This window comes from Haemaphysalis longicornis, unplaced genomic scaffold, assembly GCF_048455015.1.
Source record: "Haemaphysalis longicornis isolate Haplotype H1 unplaced genomic scaffold, Haemaphysalis longicornis Haplotype H1 scaffold_4, whole genome shotgun sequence".
Taxonomy (NCBI): domain Eukaryota; kingdom Metazoa; phylum Arthropoda; class Arachnida; order Ixodida; family Ixodidae; genus Haemaphysalis; species Haemaphysalis longicornis.
The window spans coordinates 162049763-162077590 of record NW_027526361.1 but is presented as its reverse complement, the minus strand read 5'-3'; the positions used below and the strand labels follow the sequence as shown (position 1 = coordinate 162077590).

General features: G+C 46.0%; 1 pseudogene across 1 annotated transcript in view; it reads left to right on the top strand.

The window, feature by feature from the left end:
* Window positions 1-5414, top strand: part of LOC144180651 (uncharacterized) — a 29916-nt pseudogene extending 24502 nt beyond the window's left edge. Inside the window, exon 2 of the transcript XR_013324491.1 lies at window positions 5200-5414. The product of XR_013324491.1 is annotated as an uncharacterized LOC144180651 (transcript). The remainder of the gene's footprint in view (window positions 1-5199) is intronic.
* The last annotated feature ends 22414 nt before the right edge of the window (window positions 5415-27828 follow it).

Below are 27828 nucleotides of genomic sequence, written 5' to 3'. Positions count from 1 at the left end.
GGTAATGTTTTTGATCGATCCGTAGCGGAATGATCTCTCTTCACTCGGCGTGCTGAGCACTACAATGTTTTGAGCCGCATTCGGAGCGAGCGAATCGTCCAACGCCTCCTCTCTGGTTATCTTGGCTGCCGCGGTGATCGCGTCACGCAGCACAGAAACCCTGACGTTCACTGCGAGTCCCCCGCGAGGTCTAATTACCACCCGGTGCTCGTCTTTCCTGGCGAAGGTTGGCATTCTCGCCGCTCTTGCCATGTTGGCGTTTACCCGAGCCACGTACTGAGCTTTCAACTCTCTACGACGCTCTTCTATGCTCTTAGCAATCGTAGCCGAGGCTGTTTTGCCTGGCTTACCTGCAACCGGTGTTCCTCGCTGCGATGAGGTATCCGTTTCCAGAAGTTTCTTCCCGCGCCGACGCGGACCCACAACAGTCCCGCGCACGAGTTCACTGGGTCACAGTCACTGTCCGCGCCGAAAATATCCCGTCCAGCTTCATTGGCGGTCGCAGGACCGCCTCCGTCGCTCGCCGAGGCATCCCCGTCGCTTACGTGGCCGTTCTCCCTCGTTGGTTGAGTCACTCGCTTCTTCCCGGCGGTTAGGCCTAGCTGGCCCGCTCGTCTTTCGTGATCCGAATCCTCTTCATTTTCGCTTGACGAGGTATCCATGACTTGAAATCCGTCGTAGATCACCCCCGCTTCACCTCCGTGGTCGATGAAGAACTCCGGTGAGGCCCTTAGGGCCGCGGCAGGCTTCGCATCGACCGAGCACATGGTCGGCGCTCGCCGGCAGTCGTTAGGCTTAGCGGGGCGGCTCCCGTTTCGCACACGAAAACAGTCCTGAAATCCCCAAAAATGGGTCCTCGGGCCCAAATTTGGTATCGGATTGCTCCGCTCACTTAGCTGAACACGTACGCACCAAAATTAATTCACCCGGGGCCGATGATCCGCCGAAAAAGGGCATTCTCTGCGGAGCCGAAGTGAAGCACGTCCGATCGCTCCGCGCGCTCGCAGCGCCCCCCGCGATTTCGCAATCGAAGGATGTCAGCGGCCGGGCGAAGCGCCGTAGCAGACGACACAGCGGCTTCTCTCGCCTCGTGCGGTCAGTACCATAGCCTCCTTTATACTTTCTAAAGGAGGCTATGTCAGTACGCATGTGCCGGCTGTCTCCGATTCTCGCCACTTCTCGGCGCCGGCGCTTCGCGGAGCGCAGTGGCCACGCGCTCGCCGTTTCCCTTTAACAGTGGACCCCACTGTACTTCCTCGACATCACAATTTTTGGGGGCATGGAGGGCGTTACACGGTTCTGGCTTGGAAGGGGGGGGGGTATTAGTAGATTCTGAGTTTTGAGTACATTTTCAGTTAGAGTACATTTTGAGTTTTGAGTCAGAGTGAGTTCTCAGTTTTGCGCTTACTGTTAGTTTTAGTTTGCGTGAGCGCAGATGTTCTGCTGAACAATTAGGCTGAGTTTGAGTGAGTGGTGATTCAAAGATAAATTTTTCAGTAAGTTTGAGTGAGCCGCTCTAACTTAGCCGTGGTGAGACTGTCACTATTGCACAAACTATTACGCATTCTTAGGCTTCTGTAATGCTTCTGTAGTGTTCTGTAGTGTAATGCGTCTGAGTGTTTAGCATGTGTATGTGTGTGTGTGTGTATAGTTATTGTATCTTTGCACAAGGTTTGTACCTACTGTGTAATGATGATCTGATAATTATTTTAGCTTTACTGTAGCAGAAAAGTTTCATTGCTCTTTCTTTAGGCGTTCATGATTTGTAATTGCTCATTGAGGGTTGCCTGACGGTGATGGGAATTTGGGACCCTCGTCTGTATATTTTAAGAATTGTACTCCTCGTCAACGGCAAATACACTTCTTTCTGTCTAAGCTTTCTTTCGCTTAGGCAACATGGTAACGCAATAAAGTTGTCAATGCGACTGCTAAACGAACAGCGTAGAAAAGCTTTCTTCCCTTTGGCAACAGCGAGTCACGCCTCTAACGGTCGCCCCAAACAGCTCCGTCAGCTACACTTGAAGGCCTAGCAGCGCGTCCCCTACACTCTCACATGCACTCTCCCTACGATTACAAAAACAAACAAAAAGGGGGAGGCTCGTTCCACAGAATCAAGGGTAGGTCGGTTAAGTCGTGTTAGATGAAGAGAGGCAAGGGGTGAGGAAGAAGAGGGGGTGAGCGGCTTTTCGCCGTTTGCTCTATTTTTTTTTTTCGCCCTGAGCCAAAACTCGGGTGGTCGCGGAAACGGAGGGAGGTAAAATAGAACTACAGGGTTTCATCGCCGCGCGTGCCAAGCAAGCGTCGATTCAGCGGGATGGCCTGTGAACTGTAGTGTGTCGGCTCCAATCGCTTCCGCACTGAGCACACGCCATACTCCAGCCACTTCACGGCGAATTGGCATGATATAAGAGCTATTCGGATGGTTTAAAAACTCTGAAAACGACCACTATGTAGCAAGGATTGCGCAGACAATAGAGGCACCCAGAGGCACAGGCAGGAAAGCAAACTCAGTGGAGTAGACGGGATGAAGGCGACAAAACAGCCAACAAAAGCCGAAAGGAGAGAAGTTGGATGGTCAGGCATATAATTAGCCGTAGCCACATCCACTGCCCCGTTGCTAGGGAAAACTCCTTGAAGCGAATCAGCAGCGTATGCTCAATACGTCACAGTCGCGACTACCGCTGAACTACTTACTCAACACACTTGGGTGGTGATGTGAATGCGGTTTCGGTTAGTCGGTCACTAGTGAGCGCACTTGAAAATATTGTAGGGCACTTGTAAATATTGTAGATAAGGACACTTGTAAATATTTCAGATAGATGGTTGATAATCATTCATGGTTCGTGTTCTACCGCCGCGTAACATGATTGGTGCCGGGTGCGGCGCCGTCATCCCCACCCTGGCCCCACCTTCGTAATGGTTTGGCGGCTACACAATCTTCGAAGGTATGCGGGCCTTGTTGGAAAGCCCAGCCCCGCCGTAACCAGCTGTAGATGGTGTCCCCCTTGTTTCACCAGCCCTTGCACCGATGAGGATGTCCAGGCTAGACCACCGGATTATGCCCAGTGGAGACCTATCGACCATGCCGTGTCTCAAGTCCTTTCGAGTGGCGCGTTTCCCAGCATCCTTGTCGGTTCCTCGTGTCCTTGTGGCGTCGCTCTTCAGGGACCGGTCATCACAAAGCCCATCGTCGTCATCCGCGGCGGGAGGGACTTCACTGCTTAATTTAAACGCACCTCGTCTCGTCTGGGGCGCGTCATCAATTCACTGAGGTCGCGATCCGAACGGTTGTCTTTGACCCCGGTTTAGTCTCACAGGACAGGTTGACAATGCCGCATGGCGCCATGGCCGGGCGCCCAAGACGACGAGGAAAAGGCTAGATTGCAGGCTTCGCGCACTCTGCAATTGCCACTTGTAAATATTCCAGGTAGATGCTTTATAACCATTCGTGGTTAGTGTCCTGCCGCCGCGTAACAATTTATACATACTACTACATTCTGGAAGACGTCCCCGAACCGGGCTTCGTCGCCTCGGTCATGTGTGGCAGCGCAGCACGGTGGTCGATCGGCCAGCTAAAGTTGCTGCCTTGATGCTGACGACAAGGGCCTAAAGGCAAACTTAACTGGTTTACTGCATGGCGAGAGATGATCAGCTACGATACAGAAAAATCACCCTTCCGGGCGACCTTTCAGCAAGACTCGAATAGAGCGACCGCGAGTACGTGTGCTTTCAAACGAATGTGCTCTGCTCTAGGACGCCTCGCGTATTTATCCCCGAAGCGGCGTCGGTCCAACACTTCTCCTAGTGCTTTTGCAAACAGCCCGAACAGACTATAAACACACACGAGCACTTTTTCCCCAGTGCGTGAGGGCCGACAGTAGCGGGGCTTGTTAAGAGTGAGAGAGGGCAGAGCGGAAATCTCGGCTTCGGCGTCCTCTTCGTGGGTGAAAGTCTCAGCCTGCAGAACAGTTGTGCATATCGCAACTGACGCGGCTCGTCTATTCGATGGCCGAGCATGTCTCAAAACGATTTCAAAGAAGGCAGGATTCCAAGGAGAAGCAAGCACAAGTTCCAGCCACTTCCTATGACCACACGCCTCCGGGAGAAGCCCATGTATTGAAAGTAGGCAGGAATTCCTAATTGTGTATAGCTCCTTGGTGAACTACCCAATTCTGACAAGCGAGAGATAACTCAACAAGCGTTAAGTGGCTACACGGGCATCGCCGCCAACTACCGCTAGCATATATACATATACATACAAACATACAGAAAAGAAAAGCCCGTCTAGAAAACCGAAGCAGTCAGGGGGGAACAGTTACATGGTTTTTAATATAATGACTTTTGAAGCTAACCTTTTTTAAGTCAGGCAAAGAGGTGGGAAAAACATGCGGCCACAGTGGGTACCTAACCAAGGCCTTCCGATTAGCTGTCAGATGCCTCACGAATTCATCTATCTGAGCCACCGCCATCTCAGCCCCTTCCTGGAGTGTTCGTGCTTAGGATACATACGGTGGCTTCAGGATGGTAGCCAGCGCCGCTCTGACAACTCGTAGCCAGAAATATTTTTGGTGGGCATGCACACCCTGCCGTTTTAAACAAAATAAATAATACGGGTCGTCACCCAGATTGGATCTTCACCCAAAACAATATCTAATTTTAATTTTCTTTACTTATTCGCGCTTTTCGGTTTAAATTCATGTTTGAAGTGTGCAGAGAACCGAGGGGCAAAAAGCTGAAAGGAGAGAGGCGGGTAGTGGCTCAGGGGGAAAGTAAGATTTTTAACACCGGGCGTGCAGCCTGTTAAGAGCAATGGAGAGACGAGAAACCCTCCTGTGCGGCCTCTTGCACCAAAACTGCTATAACCGAGGCCAGAGACCCAATGAGAAGCGGCAATAGCTTTCCTTCTGCGAGCTACGTCGAAATGATGTGTTCGAAGTTTCCCTGAGATAATGAGTGAGATTGGCGCAGCGTTAATTCATCCTTTGTTCTTTACGACCTTCGTGGTTGCTGCATGCACTATGCGTTTTTTTCCGATCACAAAATTTTAAAGATATTCTGGCGTGGCTTTCAGGCTGGTGTTTGGAGGACTGAGTAATATGAAAAGCTCTGCTACAGGATGTAAATGATTCATGAGAGATGTATTAGAGTAGTTCTGCTTTGCTTCTATGTGCGTGGTTCGAGCTTTTGTTTTCGATGCAGAACGGCCCCAGAGCACCACAAAAAGTGACGGCGAATTGCGTGAAACGGAAAAGGACGTAAAGACGGAACGTACTCCAACCGAGGATTTCGAGCTTTCAACAACCGAGTCACTAGGCACAGAAATCCCAGCGTCGGACGCCACAACAGAATCCACACCGGAGGCTACAAGAACAACAACAACAACTGCTGCTACTACTACTACTACTACTACGAAACCGCCAAAAGGCAAGTACTTTCGAGCTTCATAACTCCCCCGGAGATCTGCTTTCCATTAACAGTATGGTGCGTCTCACTTCGAATATGAACACTATGGGGCATCTCACTTGGAATACTGGTCAACTAGGAGCGCTGATTTGGGAGCATAATTTATCGTTCGTGATGAATTTGTAATGCGCAGTTTCGCACCGCTGAATTACTGAGCGCTTATAGTCGTAAAAAAAGCTTAGTGCATGAAAAAACAAATTTTACAGAACTCTGGGCTTGCGCGAAATACGCTTTTGGCGTCAATTTTGCCCCAGCCGGTGCTCCTTTTTGTTGGCCCAGAATCTTTGCTACGAAGAACACAGTGGGAATATGTAACCGATGTCACTGTGCAAATTATGGCAAACTACTTGAACATATGTGAGTGGCGCGTGCCTCTTATGAGCAGATGTGGTCGGCTGGTATCTTTATGGTACCCCCCCCCCTCCAATCGTGCCTCCGACTACAGTAGTGGACCATCATACCGCCTCGCGCTTTGGCTAAGGGGTTGTGTTCCTAGCCGAAACCCGGTTGAATTCCAGATCAAGGCGTCATTTTCATATGGAGGCAAACAGCAGAACAATCCGAGTGCTAATATTCAGGTGCTTGTTCAAGTTCCTCAAGTTTTGAAAACTATTTAACAGCCCTACATTACGGCGCTCCTCGTAGCTCACATGAAGTTTTCGCGGGAAAAACTACCAAAATCTGACAATATGAATAACTTATTGTTGAATGCGCAACACTTTTTGTGTATCCGTGACTTTGCAAGCGACGATTATTTTATGCATGCTTGTTGTCTAGTAGGAATAGCTTCTCCGTTGCTGTGTACCAGAGTTCTGCGCAGACCGCTGTGGCTGGCACTGCAAAATCTCCGATGCTTTGGCCTTCCGGAGAAATGTCTTTTTAAAGACTCCAAGCATCATTGCGGTTCGCGAGGACTTGCAGCTGCACCTGAATACTCATCATCACACGTTCAGGGGTTCACGCGCTCTGTAAGCGACAGGTATGCAAGGGCAAAGAAGGCACGGAACCTACTATGCTTATATTTCACTGTAGGCATTAATTTATAACATTGCCTGGTCGTCCTCAATAAGCCTCAATTTAGAGAGTAAGCAAGTAAACGTTTCCTGGAACATAAAAGGAGCTTCATCAAGGCTATTTCAATCTGAATAGCCTTGAGATGGGGCTATGTCTACGGAGTTCCTGACCGGTCACGGCTAATTTTTGCTGTCTGAAGCAGGAGAAATTGCCTCACCGGCATCGCCAACATGTCCGGTGTTCACGCTAGCGCTGCTCCTCTCGCACCGCCCCCAACCCCTGGCCGCCGCTGCCACTTGGTATGTGCTTCACGCAGTACCTCGCTGCGCGGGCGCTCTGCTGCGACATAGATAAACCCAGCCGCTTTCTCTGCTCGTACATATAACTCCTCACCAACTCGTCTTTCTTTCGCTTGCGTATCGGGTTACACCTAACAATATTTCTCCCGCACACGACCACAGAATTCTCCTTTTGCTTACTCTTTCTAAGCTTGGATTTTAAAAACCATTTAACAATTCGTCTCGAAACGCTTACCAAGGTTCATGTCGCCTCCTACCGAAGATGAAAAATCCGCACGAAAATAATGCCTCTAAATCGTTTCGGCCTTGCACCATCTGGATTGTTGGTGCTTAGCACTGGGCCTATTCTCTAGAATATTTACGGATACAGAAGCAGACGGTCTGTATATTTGCATCAGTCAGAGCCTGTAACTAGGCCCCCTTCACAAGTGAAGCCGACAGCGCTTACACCTGTGCGCTAACCAACAGACAACGGTACCTTAAATAGCGCTTTGAGCGTATTGATGCTATTCAAGGCGCTTTTATGTTGATACCAAAACGTCATGCTGGCGCAAAAACCCGCACGCAGGCGCATGAAACCTCAACAGACCGAAAAAAAGATCTCGGGGAGAGAGTCCGGAGAGACAAATGCGGGAATCTTTTTTTCTGTCGTAGCGCTACCCGTAGTCCCACTTACCGCAACCGCAAATACCAAAAAGCATGTATGACACATGGGCACTGCTCGCCTTAATTTAGGTCGCCTAAGCTGTAACAGCTTCATATTGTTACGTGGCGGCAGTACCGATGACAGGAACCATGGTTGGCAATGAAGCGATGTATGTACAAGATGAGCACGATCTATTTACGAGCGGCCATACTGCGCACGCGGCCTGCCAGCCACAAACTCGTCGCCGTCGATGTCAGGCCATGGCGGCATAGGTGAATTCTAACATATCCCCGTGAAAGTATTTTTATTTCATTAGTATATATTTTATGCAAATTTTAAGCACAGAAAACACTACAGATTTCATACGTTTCATTCATACACTTCTTATTGCATTAATTCACTGATAAGCACATGCAGTTCCCCTCTGTTCACTATAGTCCATATAACTAACTTCTAATCACCCCGTACGGGTTGCCCCAGTTAGCTAATTTTTTATAACATAGCGTAGATGCTCAACAAAAACACCTTGGGAACGAATGCAGAACACAACGTGTGTATACTTACTACATCTAAATGTAAGATATTCGAGATGCGACCACCCTACCAAACAGGGTCAACTAACTGCCTCGCTTGCAAACTTGTGCCGCAATGTGGACTCTGATGGAGGTTTTTAGTCTAACAATTGTTCGCACTGGCTACGTCCACGAGACCGGGAATTTCTCTCTGGTAATCTTATGAATAATGTACCCCTCAAGAAAATTTTGAACTATTTGTAGTCACTGATGTAGCCGTGCACACTTTCAATGCCGATTAGCATTTTATTTGTTGGAAATAAAGCAGCTCTTGTACAGTTATTTTTCCTCGTTCATGATTGCGCCGTGTATTAGGTAGATATTTAGTTGCTTTCTGTGATTTTTAAAGCCCGTAGTCAGTATTTGGGTACCTTTCGCAGATTTCTAAACCTTTGTTTTATCATGTCCTAGTTGTGTCATTTGAACTACTTTGTTCTCCTAAATCCTACAAGCAACAACACTTGGCAACAGCATTTGGAACCTCTACAGGAGGTTTTCCTTCGACTCGTAAAGCAGGCTTGACCCTGAAAAGGACTAAATGTCGTCTTGCGAACACCCACGTCCAATACTTGGGGCATGTTGTTGGCCAAGGGAAGCGACGTCCTTCCGTACTAAAAGTTGAGGCGATCACCACCTTTCCTTTGCCGAGAACAAAGAATGACTTGCGTTCATTTTTGGTTTTAGCTGAATACAACAGAAGCTATATTCCAAACTACGCAAACATCACTAGTCCCCTCACAGACGCTCTCCGCAAGACCGAGCCAACTATTGTCCAGGAGATGGTCCTATAGGTGGCGCCGCTTAAGTTAGGGGGCGCCACGGTCAAATTTCTATAGAGGGGAAACAAATGACAAATATACATGGGTTTCTATAGGGCACTGGTCGGTCAAACAAGATTCCTTTATGTACGGGTAAATTATGTGCAGTGGGGCAGTGGAAATCTACGAAATACACATCAGACATTAGCCTGAAATGCTTTCCGCAGGCGGAAACACAACGCAAGCTCTGGATATCAAAGCTGAAATTTTCAAGGAACGTTGGACTCGGTCTGTAGTACACTTCAGCGCACAGTGTTTCAGGCACATCTCAGACGGAAATGATAATAACCGCGCAGAAATCGCCACAGACACGAAAAGCCGACACAAAAGGTTTGCAGTCATTCGCGGAGGTGAGAAGACAGTGGCTTTGTTTAAAAGAACAGCTGTTCGGTCGGACAATTTACCGGTGGTGAACACAAGCCGCCGAAAGTTGCAAGTTTTTCGAAAATTTCCATTGAACGTTCCGCCTTACCGGGCACAAAATAAATTTAACTCTAGGTCACTTTTGATGCACCCTGTGTGTCCGTAGTAAGTTTCATACCTACGAATTGAGTCGCGAGTCAGTGCGGCAATTTATAAGGCCCCGCTTGCGAAGACGATTGATACCCCACGCTCCACGCTACGCCGAAATGAAACGTGAACATGCTAAAAGCTGCTCTAAAAATACGTTTTTCGCTAGCAACCTTCACTGGCCCCGCTTGCGAAGACGATTGATACCCCACACTCCAGGCTACGCCGAAATGAAACGTGAACATGCTAAAAGCTGCTCTAAAAATACGTTTTTCGCTAGCAACCTTCACTTCAAAAAAACGCCCGTGAGAGTTGTCTCAATACGCGTTCATTTTAATAAAAGCGCGTACAATTAACATCAGTGCCGGTCACCTGCAACACTCACGCCGCAGGCCACCGTTAAAACAACCTGTTTCCAAGATGAAAGCGCTGATGAAGAAATGCCAGGATACGGCTCCGCGAACGAAGAAAAAAATAACGAGCATAGCACAATCACACAGAACAATTTCTTTTCAATTTTTCACCTGTTGCGCAACAGTCAGTACCGCGGTACTTACAGGTAGCAACGCAAAACACGCTCCTAGTGCGGACGACCCGTAATCCGCACAAAATAGGCAGCGCTACACGTACCACACACTATGTTGTGGGAGTGGGTATCGAATTGTCATTAGACGTCGTCGCACGGAGAGCCGGCAGCGTATATAAGACGGACGAGGTGACACGTAGACAGTGTTGGAACAAGCACAGGTAATTGAAGGTAAACCACGAGGTGTACACAGTTTCACAACTCCATGGGACTCACTGCACACCGACAAAGACGGGCTAACTCAATGAGCGATCAGCGCACATTTCCCGCCCAGCCTTAGCACGTCGAGAAAACCAGTACGTTTGAAACGGAAGCTGTCGCGGCGACACCAACATTCATTGGTCTAAACAATCCCGCGACCCGTGGCTGTCTGCGAATAAATGCCTACAAAGAAAGACAAGTGACGTTGAGGCAGGGAACGATACCGCGGGGGAGTCTGGCCGCCGCCTCCACCACTCCCCTCTATTCTTTCCCCAGCACTCTGCGCTTATTTGATGGTCGGAATCAATACAAACACACAAAAATGCGGGAGGTCACTGCTCTTTCTGCTCCCCTCTCCTGAACGACAGCATCCGAAGGAAGCGCGGGCATCCGTTAGGGCAGTTCGGTGGCTCTTACATCAGCGCGCGATTAGCGAACTTAGCGGAGCTTTCATGCGTATATAACCTGGTCAGTGTCGCGATGTTCAGTGGGGGAGACAAATTTTTGCACCTGTCGGGCGACCAGTACACCGGCGCGAATGCAGTTTCTCACCAAAGTGGAATTTCATTGGAACGCCGAGAAATAAACGACGTTGGAGACTTCGCTCCTCTATTTCTCCTTTTAGTAACTGTTCTCGTGCAACAGTTGTACGGATTCGCATAGCCATGGTAAGAATGACTGAGTGCGGCAGCTCTCGTAGAGGGACGGCTGAATGTTAGGTAAGTTGGGTTTTAGTTCGAATAAAACGCAGTAAAACAGCTAGAAAAATCTTCTCGGGAAATGTGTACAGTTGGAGTAATTCTTTCAGATCAACATATACTCAAAAGTGCTCCCTAGAATTGGATAAATGGCTAAATATCGTTCTCCAGAAATATACGGTCAGTCTTCGGCCATGTGAAAAAGCCGTGTCGTCTGCTTTGTTTCCCCTCTATTCAGTTTCTCGTTGGCGGCGCTAGGGGCGCCACTCTAATATCAATTCTCCAATAGTGCGTTGGGATACGACTCGAAAGGCAGCGTTTGCCGAGATTAAAAATATTCTTGTCAGTCAACCGGGTCTCACGGCACTAGATTACTCCCTCCATTTCCTAGTTCAGTGTGATGCCAGTGATCGCGGAATGGGCGTCGTTCCAAGTCAAGTGAACGAAAAAGGTTAGGAACACCCTGTTATCTACGCGAGTACAAAGCTCATGTCTCGTGAGCAGGCATACCGCACGACAGAGAAAGAATGCGCCTCCTTGGTGTGGGACCTCGAAAAGCTTTTGTGTTATCTCAAAGGGTCTTCCTTTGTTGAACCAAATGTTACAGAAAAATGGCCGCTTGATGAGGGTGAGCCTCGCACTCCAACAATTCGATTTCACAGTGCGGCACAAGAAAGGCGAACACCATGTTAATGCTGGCTGCTTTAGCCTTACTCTCTAGAGGTTTTTTTCTCCCTCCCAGGGTGTGTGCATTCATTTCGGCGCAAGCTTTTCCATTTGTTTTGGTTTGGTGTTATCTGCTTCCAGTGAATCAAACAGTCTGGCTTTTCCAAGCTTGGGCGTCAGGTTGCTCCTGCCGCTTGTTCTCTACGCCATTTCAGGCCCTCTCGTGCCACCTGACGAGATCAACCCTGTGCCCGGTGTCTGCTGCCAGCTTCCTCTCGCTACATGTGCGGCATCCAAGCGGCAATCGGCGACCGAAGCCCGTTCTCATAGTCGCGTCCTCCTGGGAGCCCCATACACTCCGCGGGCTTGTTGTTGCCTGAGGACGCAAAGTGCCATCTTCGTCCACTGTGCGGGTGCCTACCACGTATCCGCACGTGGCGCCATGCACCCCGGCGTCTTCACCCATGCCAAGCACAAGGACAATGTGAACGTGCGAAACGTGCGGTCAGCGCTGTGCTTTAGCAAACTTGCCTCGAATGTTGGCTACCTCTTCCTACCTTCAGTTGTTCCAGAAGCGTCAACCTCTTGAACGCCTTCCGAAATGGGTAGTTTTGGGCGAGTTGTAACATTCTCCGAGCTTGCCACGCTCTTTCCTTTGGCATTCAGATAAGCTTGCCTGCTTGCCGCGATATCGGCTCCTCTTTTTTTTGTTTTTGCCACCCTCTGATTGGTTCGACAGCGCACAAAAAGCGCGTCGCTGAGTGAATAAACGGGATCGTCTTCCTGGCACTGCGTGAGTAGGCTGATCCTCGGCACCCGTCGGTAGTCCATTCGCCGAATACGTAACGCCGTGTGCGTGCCTAAAGCATGGGCTAGGAGTTGGTAAAAATTCAAGGAATCTTCCACCAACGCACGACATCCACTTCTCTGTCTCTGGGCCGATCTCGTCGCTACCGTCGGAGGCGGCAGGTACGGATGAGAAGCGAGGTCGTCTACCATCGGGTTTCAGCTTCCTGTTGTTATATAAAAAAAGACTTTCCACTAATGTGCTTCACCAATACAACTTAACCAACCACCACCCATAAATAATGCATTGATTTGACCATAGCAAAGGAAATCTCTTTTAGGTAATAAAGTGCGTGGTGAAGCGCATTTCACTTGTCCCTGGTTTCACTCGTTGTAGAGCCACGTGTGTGAATTGTAGTGATGTGTCGTTGGTAATTCGTTTACCAATTCGCTTTCCAATCACTTTTACGGGCGGATTGGCCCGCATTTTTTTTTCTGGTTGTAATCTTTTCTTCAATAAAGTAAAAACTAGCGAAACGTTCGCGTTAAATAGAATTGAGTCTGCATTGGAATAACCTAAGAGAGTAAACGTTCCGGCTAGTTGGTGATTCCGTGCTACTACACAGCCCACCAACCGATAACAGGAAAAGAAAAGAGACACACACAAGTGCTTGTGTGTGTGTGTTTTCCTTGTCTGTTATTAGTTTGTGCGCTGTGTTTCGGTATGCATTTGTACACTGCACTCAGAGTACTCCTAACTTATGCGTTCCCATCATGTTTTTGCTTCGTTGTGATCAAAGCGTGTATACCAACGCAGGCTCAGCCTTCACACAAGAGTCGCCGCTGCTCTGCACCGTGAGCAACAAGTTCACAGCGGAGAGCGCAGTGCCGGCGGACGGCGTGTGTGACTTCCTGTTTTACGACTCCTTGTACCGTGACCACCGGAACACTCTGATCGAGTATGACCATTTCGACGCTGGCCTGAAACACTTTCTGTCTCTTTCGTCATCCTGCATGGTGACCACCAGCCTTGGAGTGTCCCTTTCCACCGAGTGAGTAGTAGCGGCACTACAACGACGCACACATCGCAGCAAGAGGGGTGGTATGCATTGCTCCTTGCTAGTTGACGGTGTGTTACGCGGCGCTGAGAGGTAAATGCCTGAAATGCCTACAACGCAAGAGCACCGTAATGTTTTGATGACCAATGGCTGAGGTAGCCTATAAACAATCATTGTTGCTCTCGTAGTTCACCTTCCTCTTGCCATCGCATACCAACCTTTTTCTTTGAAACATTTTTTTGCCCGCTTAGAATCACAGTACTCCAGCCTTGAAGGATCGCCGTCTAGCTTGGTTTTAAGAAAAACAAGCAGTGTTAATACATACGGCTTTAGACGGACCACACTTGTGGTTGATGCCTTTCATGGAGTGTATGATTTGAAGCGTCACTACCCACTTCAGATTGCCCTCTGAGATGCTGCTTGGTACAGTGGGGAGGGAACAAGAGGAGGGTGAGAAACCCGGAGAAAAAATGTGCTTGATCCCTCTTTCATGGGCATCGGCAACACGAAAGTTAAATGTGCCTTCACAGGATTAGTTGAACGTTTATTCTGCGTCGATGGGAACTTGTACATCGCTATTTATACTTGGTCGGTGTGACACCATCAGGCGCATCAACATTAGACTCTGGATTGCACGCGCCGGAGCACTGCGTAAACCAGAATGAAACCACACGTGGTCGCAAACCATGCGAATTAAACCGAATGGGTTCCCAGCGAATGGTTTGGTCTCCGGTCCGCTACAGCAAAAGAGCATAATTTGCAGGGCTGTCTTGATGGTCTGCTTGTCGAGCGACGGCTGACACGTCTCTGTGGAAAATTTACGACCACTGCGTTCCTGCTCTGTGGATCATACGGCTGACGATTGCGATGCGACGAGCTCAACTGGCGCCAACTGTCGGGGCGCATTAGCGTCGAGATGCACTACTTCGCTTCACCTGTCATAGACGGCAGCAGCATCTAAATGGAGGAACTGATAGGACGGATAAATGGCGCGCTCATACGGAGGTCTGTGGTTCAGCTCATAGCGCAGTCGGTAAAGTTCCGGGCATCTCCCGTTGCGGCGTCGGAGTTCCTGGCTCGAATCCTAGCGCAGCCGCGTCAATTGACCTTTTTCTGGCGATGTTATTTCCGGGGCGCCGTCAAAACAGCACACGACGAAAGGCACGCGACAGAAGAGCACCGACATGACAGCACGGCGTCAAAAGGGCATGCTCCAAACAGCACGTGACGGAACAGCACGGCGTCAAAAGCGCACGCGACAGAAGAGCACAGCGACAAAACAGCACAGCGCCAAAACAGCACAGCGACAGAAGGGCACGATTTTACGGAACGCCTAAATGGACAGTTGTTTAGATTTTAACATGTATACAAACATTATAGTGGGCGAAAAATGCTCGTCATAAGTTTCTATTCACGTTCCGCTACTCTTTCTCGGGAAAAAAATGGTGCGGCTTTATTTATTACATTATGTACGATGTTTGCAATGAACGCGGCAAAAGCCAGGGCCGACATTTGCTAAAACTATTCGGACACCGAGGGAAAACACACTTGTATAGAAACAAAAAATTCAAAATGAAAAGGCGAAAGTCTGGTTGGCATGAAAATAAAAATAGATTTTGTTTCCTTTTAAACAACAAGGTTTAAGAAACGATTAAACTAATAATTTACACTAATCGTTCTTGAAATAGCCCTACAATTTTTGAGGCTAATACCAGAGTATAATAATAATAATAATAGTAATAATAATAATAATAATAATAATAATAATAATAATAATAATCAATCAATCAATCAATCAATCAATCAATCAATCAATCAATCATGTTTATTTACGTGCCCAGGAACAGCCAGAGGCCTGGGTGCTGGCGCACGGATAGTTACATGAAAACAAAATACAAGAAACAATAATAATAATAATAATAATCAATCAATCAATCAATAATAATAATAATAATAATAATAATAATAATCAATCAATCAATCAATCAATCAATCAATCTTTATTTTTTGGTGCCCAGGAACAACCCTAGGGTCTTGGTACTGGTACACCATATACAAGCATTCATAAAAACAAACTAAAATCAAGACAACACAACACAGAAAACCATATATATGAAAGAAACAATAAGATAAAAATAGTTACAGAGATCCCAGAAAGCAAAACAGCAAAAAAAAAAAGGAAGCCTAGTGTTAGAAGCCATGACACCCGGCCAGCAAAACGTTGAAGGCACGTGAAAAATTGAAAATACACAAGCAAATACTCAATGCACATGACGGAGATAGATTATACACATAAAACAAAGGTTTTGTAACAAAATGTTAGGAAGTTTCAAAAGGGAAAAACGAAGTTCAGCGTTACAAGCACTGACACCTAAACCGACAGAAATACAAGCAACACAAAATCAGGAAAAGTGAAAAACAAACAAGCAAGATGATGATTTGCATAAAATAAATACGGAACAGAAATACGGCACATAAATGACATAAAGGCACTTAAGCTACAACAGTTTTCAATTCATTAGAGAACAACGACAAAGAGCTCTGGAATATATCAAGACGATCGGAATATTCATTATATGCACATTGTATTCTGCAGATGGACGAGCATCGTTTACTTAAAGCATCTGTTCTGAAAGTTCGAAATCTTCGGAAAAGTTTGTTCGGCAAGTTGACATTGATAAGTGCAACCAAGTCATCACACAAAATATCACCATGAAGAAGTTTATAAAGAAAGATAATGTCAGCTCTCATTCGTCGACACCAAAGGGAAGGAATAAATAATAATAATAATAATAATAATAACAATAATAATAATAATAATAATAATAATAATAATAATAATAATAATAATAATCAATCAATCAATCAATCAATCAATCGTTTCTTAACGTGCCCAGGAACAGCCGGAGGGTCTTTGTGCTAGTGCACGAAAAAAGAAACAGGCAATGTTCGATGGCAACACCTCACAAGTAATGCAAATAAGGGACAGCGTTGCTGACACACACAAAAATTTACGCTGTCATGCAGCTGAATATACATGCACCAACAAAAAACAAACACAAGCATACACATACACAAAAAGCAGGTCCAGCGCCTCAGTACGGCATGTGTTACCAGGCCAGTGGTCGTTATACACAGATAGTTTGAAAAATATACGTAAATGATAACAATATTTAGCTGTGTGTAAACGGAGTGAATAAAGTTCGCTCATATGTAAGAAAAGGAGCATATACTGAATACACATGTAGAGAACACCATTGAATAAAATGAATTGAAAAAAAAGGTAGAAAGTATGGTTTTGTTCGCAATTCATGCTCAAGTGACCACGCGTGAACAGCGGAGGAGATAAAGGGCGCACTTTCATAACAAGCACACAGGCATAATTGCGGAGCTGTGTTGGAGAATTAAACATGTCTAAATATTCGGAGTACTGATTGTATGTACACTGCAGGCGAGACATGGGGCACAAACCACGGTGACGGGGGGGATTTAAAAATGTGTCGTGTCTTCTGGTGGATTCCGGTGAATAATATAATAATCAATCAATCAATCAATCAATCAATCAACCTTTATTTTCGGTGCCCAGGAACAACCCTAGGGTCTTGGTACTGGTACACCATATACAAAACCTACATAAAAACAAACTAAAATCAAGACAACACAACACACAAAACCGTATGCATGAAAGAAACAATAAAGTAAAGATAGTTACAGTATTCTCAGAAAGCAAAACAGCAAAAAAGAAATAAGAAAAGAAAAGAAACAGGAGACCTAGCGTTGCAATAATAATAATAATCAATCAATCAATCAATCAATCATGTTTATTTACGTGCCCAGGAACAGCCAGAGGCCTGAGCGCTGGCGCACGGGTAGTTACATGAAAACAAAATACAAGAAACATATAGCAAGAAACAAACAAGCGACAAGACACACAAATTGAAGTATTGAAAATGACAAATACAGCACAGGCAGAGCCTGGGTACAGGTAAAACATAAAAAAAGAAGATGCCTATGTTGCTCTGCCTGTCGTAAAGGCCACACGACAGGCAGAGCAACAAAGTTTGACAGTAATACAACAAAAACAACGGAGTGTAGAGACAAATGATAATACGAACAAATGACAGTAAACAGTTTCAAAAATAGGCAACTATCAGTTGGATAGACACAACCGCAGAGAAACCAAATTCCAGAAAAAAAAGAGCGACAGACATATCATAGGTAATAATCAATCAATCAATCAATCAACCTTTATTTTTGGTGCCCAGGAACAACCCTAGGGTCTTGGTACTGGTACACCATATACAAGCATTCATAAAAACAAACTAAAATCAAGACAACACAACACAGAAAACCATATATATGAAAGAAACAATAAGGTAAAAATAGTTACAGAGATCCCAGAATGAAAAACAGCAAAAAAAAAGGAAGCCTAGTGTTAGAAGCCATGACACCCGGCCAGGAAAAACGATGAAGGCACGTGAAAAATTGAAAATACACAAGCAAATACCCAATGAACATGACGGAGATAGATTATACACATAAAACAAAGGTTTTGTAACAAAATGTTAGGAAGTTTCAAAATGGAAAAACGAAGTTCAGCATTACAAGCACTGACACTTAAACCGACAGAAATTCAAGCAACACAAAATCAGGAAAAGTGAAAAACAAACAAGCAAGATGATGATTTGCATAAAATAAATATGGAACAGAAATACGGCACATAAATGACATAAAGGCACTTAAGCTACAACAGTTTTCAATTCATTAGAGAACAAAGACAAAGAGCTCTGGAATATATCAAGACGATCGGAATATTCATTATATGCACATTGTATTCTGCAGATGGACGAGCGTCGTCTACTTAAAGCATCTGTTCTGAAAGTTCGAAATCTTCGGAAAAGTTTGTTCGGCAAGTTGACATTGATAAGTGCAACCAAGTCATCACACAAAATATCATCATGAAGAAGTTTATAAATAAAGATAATGTAAGCTCTCATTCGTCGACACCAAAGGGAAGGAATACTTTTGAGACAAGACATGCGGCCGTTTGCGTCTTCTTGTACATGACGGAAACGGTGCCTAAAGATAGAACGGAACTTATTTTGAACCCTTTCGATGCGGTCACTATTGGACTTGCAAGTTCCATTCCAGACAACAGACCCGTATTCAAGAAGAGGTAAGCAGAGAGCCGAATACAACTTTAAGAAAGGAAGCGGACCTTTAAACTCTCTAGAATACCTGCAAACAGCACCCAGACAACGAAGAGACCGACGGGTAATTTGTGCAATGTGGGAAGAGAAAGTCAGAGGAGAATCAAAAAGTACTCCCACGTCCCGAATTTCGGTCACCCTCGGCAGTGTGGTGCCTGCAATTTCATAAGGGTATTGCAGTTGTTGAGTTTTTCTACTATAGGAGACAACTTTAGTTTTTGAAGGGTTCAAAATAAGGTCGTTTTTGGTGCACCAACGATGGAATGACACAATATCAACCTGAAGAGAATTACAGTCCTGAACACTACGCACTTCTCTAACGATTTTTATATCATCAGCGTACAACAAAAAAGAAGAATTTTGAACGGCAGAAGCAACATCGTTAATGAAAATGGAAAAAAGAAGGGGACCCAGAACGGAGCCTTGGGGTACACCACTGGTTGCTTTGTACCTAAATGATGTTTGACCGTTAACACTTACAGAGCAATATCGCTCCTTGAGATAGCAACGTATAAGACCCACCAAAGAAGCGTGTACATCTAACAGAGTGAGCTTTGCAAGCAATAACGAGTGGTTGACAACATCAAAGGCTTTGCTCATGTCACAGTAGACCACATCCAGTTGGCTTCTACCAACGATTGCTGGGACAGCCTGCTCCATAAAGCATACAAGGTTCGTGGAAGTTGAACGACCACGCATAAATCCATGTTGATTAGGAATGAGGACATGTTTAAATGAGAAAGACAAGACCGTATGAAGAGATAACTCGAAAATTTTAGAGGCAGAACAAAGCAGCGAGACAGGCCTATAGTTTATAGCATCAGTTTTTAGGCCTGACTTGAAAACAGGAAATACGCGAGAGATTTTCCATGAGCGAGGAAACGTTCCCGGCCGGAGACAGTTATTAAATATTGAAGTGAACACAGGAACGAATATATTTGCATATGTTTTTAGGACTGCAGCAGGAATACCATCTGGCCCACAAGAAAGGGAGGGCTTGAGCCGCTTGATGCTGGTCCGAATGATGTTCTCGTCCAGTTGTAAACAACCGGAGTTCTCGCCCTGGTGACAAGGGGCGCTGCTGTTGTCACTACCACCGCTAATCCCCAAAAAAGAAGAAAATTGACGAGCAAAGCAGTCGGCCACCTTGACAACCTCATCGCCGTTGGAGTCTAGAAGACGAATAGAATCTTTAGTTGTACTAGATCTAGAATGAATGTATTTCCAGAAGGCTCCCGGTTGGTGAGTTGCTTTAGTTTCTACCGATGCCAGGTACGAAGTATGATCACGTTTGTGCAATATTTTACATAGGGCACGTAGGCGCCGGAATTCCTGAGCAAACTGGTTGGCACCAGAGCGCTTCATCTTTCTATGCGCACGTTCCTTGAGTTTCAGGGCATCCCGCAATTCAGAAGAAAACCAGTGTGGAAACTTGAACCTCCTCGGTATATATTGCGGGATGTATTCCTTCATACCCGAAAGCACAATCTCTGTGAAACGGTCGACTTGTTCATTGACATCAGTGTGGTCAATGACGGTCGACCAAGGGGCAGCGGAAAAATAGCCATACAGCCCAGCATAATCTCCCCTGGCGAAAGCGTAATGAGGTTGCGTGTTGTTGGAATTTACGGAACGGTGGAGCAATGAAGGGAGGCAACAGGAAATAGAAAGAGAAGGATGAAATCTGTCCGGTATTACTAAAGAACAATCAGAGTGCAACACACTAACGCCATCAAAGTTCGAAAAGCACAGGTCCAGAATATTTCCACTGCAATTTTTTATGCGATTACACTGTGCCATTGAAGTGAAAGCCAAAAAATCTAGCAACCTATTACCCTTCTGTTCAATGTGGTGGTTGTAGTGGGAACAAGTTAGCTGGCTCCACTCCACGCCAGGAGCATTAAAATCTCCAAGCAGGAGGACTTTGCGGGTGCCATGAGTGATAAGCACCTGTTCAATGGAGGATATTAACTTATAGAACGCCTCAGGAGCTACATCAGGAGGAATGTAAAAAACACCAACTAGAAGTTTTTCAGTTTTAGAGAAATGAATTTCGACCCAAAAGACTCATCTGCGTTATCAATATCGCTACGTAGCACACACGGGAGAGATTTGTCAACGGCGAGAAGGACCCCGCCCCCTTTTTGTTTGCATCCCGTTAAAGCACGATCATTACGATATACATGGTAATTTTGAGGAAAATAATCACTGGATAGGATATCAGGGCACAACCAAGTTTCAGATATAGCTATTAACGGAAAGCAAGAAGCCAGAACCTTACCAAAAAATTCAGTCGCCTTAGTTCGAAGACCTCGCACATTCTGATAAAAAACATCTAAACTACTCATGGTTGTTTTTCTTACGTGATGCGCTCAGAGCTGTGAAGCATGCCTTCGCGAAACATGCCTCGAAACTCCTTAAAGAGGCAGTCTTTCGGCCAAACAGAGGGGTCATTTAGGCACTCGAAACACTCTTCATTCAAGGAAATATAAAGGATGCATAGGTGTCGAATTTAGTCTTCAGTCGTCGGCAGCTCAAGGGCGAGACACCTAAAGTAGACAGATGAGCATTGAGACTGGCAGGGGTGGTGGTCGGAGAAAGCTTGGAAACAAACATAGCTTTGGGGCGCTTCGGCTGCGAAACGACGACCAGTCCAGATGTGTCTGAAGCACCCACACATGCCCGGCTTCGGCGCTTCTTCTCAAAACTGGGAGGGTGACAGTCAGGCACAGACACGGAAAGCACTGGGAAAGGGGTGGACGGAGTTGGGTGCAGTGTAGGAGACGCCGGAGACACCGCCTGCAGCGGAGCCGACGTAGCCGACGAGGATGGCACTTCATTGTTAACAGCTTGGGTGAAAGAAGGCTTCCCCGAGCTGCCGCGCATTCCATTCTGCAAAGCAGCGGGACGGCGAAGCAATTCAGCTCGCAAGGAGCAAACCTCTGCACGCAGGGAAGTGACCAACTTCGCATAATGGGCGCGGTCTCCCTCCCTCTCCTGACGGAGGCAGGCAAAAGCCCGCGCGTTTTCCCGGCGCAGACGGTCGTTGTCCTCGCGCAGCCCGGCCACTTGGTCGCTGAGAAAGGAAATTCCCTCCAGCACGTCAGCGAGGAGCGCGCGAAGACCGGCAGGTTCGGCACCAAGGTCACCCGGTTGGAGCGGGGGCGCCGGGGCCTTCTTGACGACTGTCGGTGAGCCTTGACGAAGGGAGCAGGGGGAAGAAGCCCTGCTTGCGGGCGCGCCGAAGTCGTCGCTGGCTCCACTAGGCCTAGCCGCCACCTCAACCGTTTGACAGATGTTACACTTGAACGGCCGAGCGCCAGATCTCAGGAGTTGAAGCTCAGCGTCCGGCCACACAACACACTTCGCGTGCACGCGTTTTTTACAGGCAATGCAGCGGAAAAACTTTTGTTTGCCATAAAAAACGCAAGAGCAAAGAACACAACAATCCTTGCTAGGCGCCATCTTGAAAATAATAATAATAATAATCAATCAATCAATCAATCAATCAATCAACCTTTATTTTTGGTGCCCAGGAACAACCCTAGGGTCTTGGTACTGGTACACCATATACAAGCATTCATAAAAACAAACTAAAATCAAGACTACACAACACAGAAAACCGTATATATGAAAGAAACAATAAGATAAAAATAGTTACAGAGATCCCAGAAAGCAAAAGAGCAAAAAAAAAAGGAAGCCTAGTGTTAGAAGCCATGACACCCGGCTAGCAAAACGTTGAAGGCACGTGAAAAATTGAAAATACACAAGCAAATACTCAATGCACATGACGGAGATAGATTATACACATAAAACAAAGGTTTTGTAACAAAATGTCAGGAAGTTTCAAAATGGAAAAACGAAGTTCAGCGTTACAAGCACTGACACTTAAACCGACAGAAATTCAAGCAACACAAAATCAGGAAAAGTGAAAAACAAACAAGCAAGATGATGATTTGCATAAAATAAATACGGAACAGAAATACGGCACATAAATGACATAAAGGCACTTAAGTTACAACAGTTTTCCATTCATTAGAGAACAAAGACAAAGAGCTCTGGAATATATCAAGACGATCGGAATATTCATTATATGCACATTGTATTCTGCAGATGGACGAGCATAGTTTACTTAAAGCATCTGTTCTGAAAGTTCGAAATCTTCGGAAATGTTTGTTTGGCAAGTTGACATTGATGACTGCAACCAAGTCATCACACAAAATATCACCATGAAGAAGTTTATAAAGAAAGATAATGTCAGCTATCATTCGTCGACACCAAAGGGAAGGAATACTTTTGAGACAAGACGTGCTGCCGTTTGCGTCTTCTTGTACATGACGGAAACGGTGCCTAAAGATAGACAGGAACTTATTTTGAACCCTTTCGATGCGGTCACTATTGGACTTGCAAGTTCCATTCCAAACAACAGAACCGTATTCGAGAAGAGGTAAGCACAGAGCCGAATACAACTTTAAGAAAGGAAGAGGACTTTTAAACTCTCTAGAATACCTGCAGACAGCACCCAGACATCGAAGAGAGCGTCCGGTAATTTGTGTAACGTGGGAAGAGAAAGTCAGTGAAGAATCAAATAGTACTCCCAAGTCCCGAATTTCGGTCAGCCTCGGCAGTGCAGTGCTTGCTATTTTATAGGAGTATTGCAGCTGTTGAGTTTTCCTACTATAGGAAACAACTTTCGTTTTTGAGGGGTTCAAAATTAAATCGTTTTTGGTGCACCAACGATGGAATGACACGATATCAGCCTGAAGAGAATTACAGTCCTGAACATTACGCACTTCTCTGAAGATTTTCACATCATCAGCATACAATAAAAAAGAAGAATTTTTAATGGCAGAAGCAACATCGTTTGTGATAATAATAATAATAATAATAATAATAATATTAATAATAATAATCAATCAATCAATCAATCATGTTTATTTACGTGCCCAGGAACAGCCAGAGGCCTGAGTACTGGCGCACGGATAGTTATATGAAAACAAAATACAAGAAACATATTGCAAGAAACAAACAAGCGACAAGACACACACATATTGAAGTAGGGAAAATTACAAAAATAAAGCACAGGCGGAGCCTGGGTACAGGTAAAAAAGAAAAAAGAAGATGCCTTTGTGGCTCAGCTTATTGTAATGAATACACAACAAGCAGAGAACAAAGTTTGACAGTAAGACGACAAAAACAATGACAAGAGTATAGAGACAAATGATAAGACAAGCATAATAAGTAAACAGTTTCAAAAACAGGCAACTATATTGATTAAACAGAGCCGCAGAGAAACCAAATTTCAGCAATAAAAAAAAAGAAAACGAACGACAGAGATATCATAGATGTTTAACATACTGTGTTCAACAGCGCAGTACGGTAAATTGTAAAGGAGCTTTGAAAGATGTCAAGGCGTTCAGAGAAGCGGTTGTAGCAATTCTGTATTCTGCGCACTGGAGAATGATTGGAGTTGCGCGCAGCGGTCAAGAAAGGGCGATGCGACCTGGTGGGCCTCTGTGGAACACTAAACTCTAAACAGTTAAGCAGGTCCGCGCAACAAAGGTCACCATGAACAACTTTGTGAAGAAATGTAAGGTCTGCACGCATACGTCTGCAGGTCAACGATGGAATGGAAGGAACTATGGGTAAGTCAGAATCAGGACCCGGACTGTGATTGTGATGACGGTGCTTAAATATGGATAAAAACTTCTTCTGCACACGTTCTATTAATTCACTACTAGATTTGGAGATGCCGTTCCAGGCAACAGAAGCATATTCTAACTGGGGGATACATATTGCATTGTATAGCATTAGAAATGGATCTGGAGAAGAGAATTCCTTTGTAATCCGACACACATTTCCAAGACTTCGGAGCGCTCGCCGGGTGATGAGCCTAATATGAGAAGAAAAAGAGAGGGTACTGTCGAAAAGAACTCCGAGGTCCCTAATCTCCTCAACCCTTTGCAAAGGAGCTCCCTCTATACTGTAGGAAAACAGTAGACGATGAGTTTTCCGGCTGTACGTGACAACCTTTCTTTTAGCTGGATTTAAAATTAGACAGTTTTTGCTGCACCAGACCGATAATTTTATCACATCCCTCTGCAAGGCACAGCAGTCCTGAAAACTGCTAATATGCCTAAATAGTTTTACATCATCAGCATAGAGAAGAAATGAAGATTTTGTTAACACTGTTGACACATCATTGATAAAGATAGAAAACAATAGTAGACCCAGCACAGAACCCTGAGGTACACCACTCGTTGCAGTGTAAACACTAGACCTTTTGAAGTTTACATCTACGTAAAAGGACCGGTCAAGGAGATAGTTGGACAACAACGCAACAAGGCTTGCATCAACACCGGACATAGTAAGCTGGTTAATTAATAATTTATGGTTCACTACATCAAACGCCTTACTGAGGTCAAAATAGATAACATCCAACTGGCCGTTTTCACAAACTGCAGCCGAAGCCTGAGTCATGAAGCTTGCAAGATTTGTAACCGTCGATCGACCCGAGAAAAAGCCGTGCTGATTTGGTATCAGAACGTTCTTGACGCAGGCAGCAAGAACGTTGTGCAGAGCTGACTCAAAGAGTTTTGAGGCGACACAAAGGAGTGAGATTGGGCGATAGTTGGTAACGGCTGACTTATCACCAGACTTAAATATTGGAAAAATTCGAGCAATCTTCCATGCACGAGAAAATTTGCCGGAAAGTAAACAGTTATTATAAATGGAAGTTAAGACAGGCACAAAAATGTTGCCGTAAACCTTCATGAGGGCTGCTGGAATTCCGTCTGCACCACAGGAAAATGACGGTTTCATCCGTTTAAGGCTATCATTGACAAGTTTTTCATCGAACATAAGTGTACTAAAATTAGACATATTATTAAACGATAGGCGTTCATCGTGACCATCTGGCAGTTGAAAGACAGAATGAAAGTACTGAGCAAAGCTAGTGGCGACATCCTCAACCTGTTCCCCATCGGAATTAAGCAGGCTAATGTGTTCTTTAGACTCCTTAGAACGGCCGCGTACATACCTCCAGAAGTCAGCCGGTTTCTGAGACGCAGAAGCCTCTAACGACTCTATATAGAGCTGGTGGTCACGCCGGTAGAGGCTTTTACAAAGTGAGCGATACCGACTAAACTCCGCTTTCCACTTGTCGAGCCCAGAACGCTTGGCCTTTTTGTGGGCGCTGTCCTTAAGTTTAAGCGAACTTCGAAGTTCTTTAGAGAACCAATGGGGAAATTTGGAATGAACAGGCATATAACAAGGGATGTACTTTTCCATGCCACTCCTGACAATTTCGGTAAAACGTCGAACCTGTTCGTCAACATCATTGACATCAAAAACACTAGACCATTCAGCAGATGAATAAAAGTGATAGAGCCCAACATAATCTCCACGCTTGAAAGCATATCGCGGGACTGCACAATCGTCAACACCACCATAGCAATGCTGGGCAGCGACAGAGACAGAGACATCAGAACACCACCACCCTTTTGCTTGGGCCCAGTTAACTTTCTGTCACATCTAAAAATTTCATAGGTCGGAGGAAAATAGTCGGAAGATGAGATATCATCGCAAAGCCAAGTTTCAGTAATAACAATAGAAGAAAATTTGGAGCACACAACATTTCTAAGAAATTCGGAGGACTTAGTACGTAGACCCCGAGCATTTTGATAATAGATGTCGAGAGTGTCGTTCTTACTGGTCATTCTCAGAAGTTTCACAGCTGTGCACCATGCCAGGGTGGAGCTTGCCTTGGAACGGCTTGAAGAGGCAGCCCTTTGGCCACATAGACGGGTCGCACAGGCGCCTGAAACACTCTGCGTCAACAGTTACACAAAAAGAAGAATAGGAGTCATGCTTGGTTTTAAGGCGCTTGCATGACAATGGCGTGACTTGCACATTCGACAAGTGGGCCAACAGTTGGCCAGATGTAGTGTTAGCAGACAACTTCGAAACAAAGATGGCCCTGGAGCTCGGCGGTCGGCGCACCACAACCAACTCAGAAGCTTCCGATGCACCAACGCGAGGAGGGCTTCTTTTCTTCACTAAGTTCACCGGCGGGCCATTACTCGCAGTGTCGGACCGTAGAGGCGGAGGCAAAGGGCAGTCCGATGGGGAACTCAAATCACTCAACACCGCACCTGGTTGACCGCTGGAGCGTTCTAAGAATGCCGAAGCGTTCGTCGAGGACAGGAGGGGGCCGCCTTCGCCCGCTGCACCGGCGGCAGCTGCGGCGAACGACGACCTCATGGGGAGACCGGAGTGCGGTGACGTCACCGGTAGCGTGGAACGGCTAGCAGGCTTCGGGGAAGCAGGCGGGGAAGGCGGCGGACGGGCGAGCTCCCCTCGCAGGCAGCGAACTTCCTCACGCAGGGACGCGACGATTGCAGCCTGATGGGCAAGCCCAGCCACATGGTCCCGTCGCAGAAGCCGGTTCTCCTCGCGCAGCTCGGTGACAACATCCCCAAGAAAGGAGAGGCTGTCGCAGGCCTCAGACAGGAGATTCTTCAAAGCCGCTACCTCTGCGCGTAGGTCCGCCGAAGGGTTGAAGCTTGCTCCGACAGGGGACGCCACTCGTTTGGCCGGGATGTTCGCTGGCTCACCGTCTTCGCTGGTTTGGTCACCGGGGTCGCTAGGCCTAGCGGGTGACGCCGTGGCCACATACAGATTGCAGACGAACGGCTGCTCACCGCAGATCAAACGCTGCAGTTCCTCGTCCGGAAGAACAATGCACTTTCCGTGCGCACGGCGTTTACACGCAGAACATCGAAAAAACGCCTGCCTGCCGAAGAAAGCGAGGCAGCAGAGGAGGCACTTGTCCTTACTGGGCGCCATAATAATAATAATAATTAATCAATCAATCAATCAATCAACCTTTATTTTCGGTGCCCAGGAACAACCCTAGGGTCTTGGTACTGGTACACCATACAAAAAAAAAACACTACAATTAAGACAACACAACACACAAAAACTATATGTATGACATAAACAATAAAGTAAAAATAGTTACAGAAATCTTAGAAAGCAAAAAGGAAAAAAAAAGAACAGAAAGTCAAAAAAGAAAAGGCAGGCTTAGTGTTGCAAGCCATGCCACTCGGCCAGCGAAACGTTCAGTAGATGTGAAAAATAGGAACTATACAGCAAATATTGAATCAACATGACATAGAGTATACGTATGTAACCAAGGTTTTCTAACAATATATTAGGAAGTTCCAAAAAAAAAAAAAGGGGGGAAAAGCTTCAGCATTACCAACACTGACACTAAAACGTACAAATATTCAAGCAACAC